General features: G+C 37.8%; 1 pseudogene; it reads left to right on the forward strand.

Moving 5' to 3' along the window:
• The first annotated feature begins 2,812 nt into the window (after window positions 1-2,812).
• LOC120778347 lies at window positions 2,813-3,296 on the forward strand (annotated as a pseudogene).
• The last annotated feature ends 1,744 nt before the right edge of the window (window positions 3,297-5,040 follow it).

The raw sequence follows: 5,040 nt of genomic DNA on the forward strand, positions 1-5,040 counted from the left end.
AAGTATCAGACGAAGAAAAAACTTTCTTTCAAAAAGGCATCCAAACACTGGACTGATGGAAGGCCCTACAGCGAAAAGATAATCACTACTGCTGAAGAACTTTTATTGAAGCAGCTGAATTCGAAGCTTGTATTTTATTTCAATAATTTACATCCCTTAATGATCAAGAAGATAATGCGACATTTTCCTCTGAACGTAAACGTCCTATAACGATAATGATAATGCCTCCCAATATTGACCTTATTAATCTTTCTTCCCCTTGTTCTAAAGGAGACAAGCTTGCATCATCTCATGATCAGAATACAGAGAAAGTTATAACGGTCATTTAAAATCTCTAAGTCTGTTTCTAAAAATTTATTTTCGATACTGCGAAAGAAGTTAATTTTCATTTCAAGATTTGCTACGGATACTACAGTTGATATTTTATGTTATATCTCGTAAAAACAAAAACGGACGATACTGACATCCGAAAATATAACTTCAAATACGACAGGAATATTTCGTCTTTTAAGATCGACATATCCGATGACAATTTTCAATTGGTTCTTGGTTTGTATTTCAGTTTAGAATAAAAAAAACTATTTACAAGGCTAAAGACATATGTATACATTTTTAAATTAAAATTTATAAAGAATACTTAATTTGATCTCCTAACGTTTGGCCGATTCCGGTGAGGCTGCCAATTGTAACACTGGAGGCACCGCTCTGATGTCAGATTGCGTTAAACATACTATATTATGTATGACATATTCAAAAGCCTCTTTAGTTAGACGAAATCTGTTTAAAAATCTGCAAAGAAAATGTTGTTAATGAGGTTTCATAATTTTTTTTTATTTACGCTTAATTCAACAGTGCCAAAGGATTGCTATGATCTCTTAGCTGTCTCCGCACTCCGCTGTCAAATAAAGCGTACCTTCCATGTCATCATTATTTTTAAAATAATTGTTTTACTGAAAATGTTTTATCCAAACTTTCCTGGTGTTTCTCTAAATTTATTAATTCATTATTTAGATCCATACTCATGGCTCTAAAAAGAAGTTTTTAAATTCTTCTGGTAATTTCATTTCATTCTTTTACTTTTATTAAAAAAAAAAACGATTATATTTAAGACAAGAAAAAAATAAAAATTTTCTTACCTTGAAATTTCAGTAGATATTATTTTTTGTATTTTTTTTGTATAAATTATTATTTATTTTACTCGCATGTTTCAAAAAATAATAATAATAGTATTTTTTGTTATTATGTGTCTTTTACGCACTAATCTTTTATGATTTTACTCGCGTGTTCAAACTAAATCGGAGTCACCAATTTGTTAAATAAGACGCGTTGGGTTTCGGTGTTCAAGTAATACTGGGTTCTGGTTGCCCAGAGCTTATTTATTTATATATTTTTCTTATACGAATTATGTATGTACCACATGCAGAGTTTTGTTATACATACTATATACATATATGTATACATATCTTAATACTAATCATAACTGACCTACTCGTCTCTGTCCCTCACCCTCTGTCATCACCCAGCTGGGCAGCGCCAACTTCCCAATTAAGGGACCGGACTTTCCAGGTGCATGCCCTTAAATCGTAATCCTTAATGCGTTTGCCATGGTCGTCATCAAACGGAGGTCTCTCGTCCGTGGCTGCGGTTCTATTTTCATTGGGGCGTTTTTACTTGGCGGGTCCCAGATCCATCGCATAACCCTGGGGACGGATTGTTCGTCTTTTCACTTTAGCTCGCCTTCTAAGTGAATGACTATCAAAGAGCTTTCCCGACTTACGTGAACTTCTACACATGACTACATCCTTCATGTATGTATATGTACATATGTATATACATACAATAGAGTGATTCAAAAAAAAAAAATTTTTTTTTTTGTTTGGTACTGGGAAAAATAGGTTCCTAGACTCCTCTAAGAAAGCCTCTCCAAACATGAGTTTTTAATTGTAACGGGAAGGTACTCCTACATACAGTTTTCTATTTTTTCTTATTATCAGATAGAAAAATTTATATCTCGTTTCCGACTACTTAAAAAAATATCTTGTTCCTTAGATTTTGTAGGAAATTGAATGCTCTACAAAAAAGGTCTATTATGACTTTTTCGTAAACCCAAACGTTTAAAAGATATTAACAGTTAAAGTTTGATTATTTTTGGGAAACTTTTTTATTTCTTATGAATTTTATAACTCAATGAAAAAAAATTATTATGAATAGATTTTTGGAGAGGCTTTCTTAATGTGAAGTACAATCGATACAATTAAGTTCTGAATATAACATAATTCATATGGCTTCCACGACTTCTTTTGCAGAAACGAACCCAATTTTCGAGTATTTTTTCCGTTGACTCCATTGACAGTAATGGTCTCTCCAGCCGAAAAACAGCCTTTGACCGGATAAAATCTGGGTCAATTCCAATAACGTACAACCGGAAGTCATGGAAATTATTTCCTCTATTGTTTTTAATATAGAGACGAAATTGTATTTCTATAACTTAATAAAATTATTAATATTAATAATTTTCTGTCATCTTTTGAGAAAAATATGGGATGTCTTCAATACTCTCAGCCGAGAAGTATGCATTAAATAAAAATTGTACACGGTGGAATTTTCTGCAGGCTGCATCCAATCTCCACCTCGGTCAGGTGTAACACATGCAATGGATGGGAATATTTAATATATACATCCCCCCCGTTACATGTTGCCCTACAGGATATCACCCATATATTGGTGCGCTACTTGGTGGTGAAAACCGACTGGTACTAGGCAACTTTAACGCGCACCACGACATTCCTGTCTGTGGAACGATCGTAGAGGGATGGAACTGGTGGAACAGATTGACGATTCGACATTCTGCACAATGAATGACGAAGCCTCCGCCAGAGTTTTGAGCACTTGTAACAGCTCGCCCGATATTACCATTGCTAGTGGTGGTCTGATAAATAGCATAACTTGGCGACCTATACTAACTCTCGCATCAGACCATCTGCCCATAATTATTTCGATCGAAAAACCTCCCGATTTTGTTTCTGTGAACAACCGTACCTTCGTTAAATTTAACAAAGCTAACTGGGTCAGCTTCACAGAATTTACTGAGAACACCCGCAGCAGCTACTGCTCGCTTCATTCCGGCTGGAAGAATAGCAGAACTCCACCCAAATTTCCCAGCCGAAGCAGCCGGCTTAGCTAATGAGCGCGACACCTTGCGCCATGTCGATCCCGGGGATTTCCGAATAAGGGATCTCAATTTGGTGATTCGACGATTGGTAAACCAGCACAAACGGACGAAACGGATAGAGTAATTGAAGTCCTGTCGGTAGACAAAACAAAAATGCCAAAAGACTGCGCGCCACTTACTTTCACCGATGAGTAGGTTCAGGATGTCATCAATAAAGCGAAATCTTCCAAATCCATTGGCCCTGATGGAATCAACATGTTATGCTAAAGCATCTAGGCTCCACGGGAGTAAGCTACCTAATCAAGGTCCTCAACAATCATAGTATTTAGTGTCATATACGCTGAGATAGTTCGTGGCCTCAACCAGAAACCACCCTGTGACAGAACGATCCTCGTAGCGTTGGACTTGTCAAAAGCTTTTGACACTGTCAATCACACAACGCTACTGCAGGACATCGAAAAAACTACGCTCTCTCCAGGACTGAAGAGGTGAACCATGAACTATCTGAGCGGTCGGCAGTTATCGGTACTATTTCGAGGTGAAAAATCTAAACTGAGAAGAAATAAAATGGGGATTCCGCAGGGTGGTGTCCTCTCCCCGCTACTGTTTATTTGCTACATCTCGAAACTCCCACAGCCACCAGAGAGAGTTTCTATAACCTCGTACGCAGATGATTGCACAATATTGACGTCGGGCAATGGAATCGATGGCATGTCTTCAAAGGTAAACAGCTAAAGGAGTATAGACTTGAGCTTAATATTGCTGTCGATGGCGTCAAGATTCCTACTGTCAATAATCCTAAGATTGTAGGTGTAACATTTGATAGCCTATGCTTCTACCCTTCTCAAATGACCGCGATTATCGTCAAAGTACAGAGCCCCAACAAAATCCTCAAGTCGCTAGCCGGCAGGACATCGGGAAAAGACAAAGAAACGTTGTTGCAACTTACAAGGTAATCGGCCGGCCGGTTCTCAATTACGCCGCACCAATATGATCGCCTGGATGCAGTGATATGCAGATGAAGAAACTTCAGACCTGCCAGAACACTGCACTTTGAACCACGACGGGATGCCCTTGATATTTCCCATCGAACATCTACATAGTGAGTCGCTTATGCTCCCAGTTAAGGAGCATAATGAACTCCTCTCCAAGCACCTTGCGCAGCTTCGTTCTGGATATTGTAGCAGGTTAAACTCCCACTTGTCCAAAAGAGACCCTGACATACTACTCATCTTACACCCTTTTTCTTTTGGTCCGACTACATCGAAACAGCACGCTTCCTGGGCCTCCCGATGACGTCGACGACAACCTAGATAATCCTTATCATCCTAACGGGGATTAGATATCCGTTAGAACAACAACAACAACAGCACTGCCATAAAATATAAAGTAAACCACTTTATCTCATCATTCTTACTGAAATGTTATGTACAATCTATGCTCTGGCTGGGATTTCTGCGGGATTGCTTCCGCAGCCATAGCTCAACAAAATTCAATAAAACTGCTAATGAGTGAACTTAGCGAATTTCATAAATAGTTCTGATCTTGAGTAAAAACCACAGAGTTTTAGAAATACGTTATATTTTCAGAGAGAGATATTCTGCATTTTTGGTAGCAAGGTCGTAAGATTGTTTGAAGGATAAGTGGAATAGCATTTAATTAGCAAAATCTAGTACATATGGTAATGCATGGTGGTGGTGGTGTTATGATGATTATATTGATGATTTAGAAACAAATTTGAAAGAAAGTGCAGTCAAACTGGGACTATGTGAACGGCTTATTTTCCAACAGGACAACGCCCGAAGCACACAGCAGAAATTGTAAAGCTGTGGTTGCTGTATAATATTCTAAAATAACTTCATATACCC

The sequence above is a fragment of the Bactrocera tryoni genome, chromosome 5 (genome assembly GCF_016617805.1).
Source record: "Bactrocera tryoni isolate S06 chromosome 5, CSIRO_BtryS06_freeze2, whole genome shotgun sequence".
NCBI lineage: Eukaryota > Metazoa > Arthropoda > Insecta > Diptera > Tephritidae > Bactrocera > Bactrocera tryoni.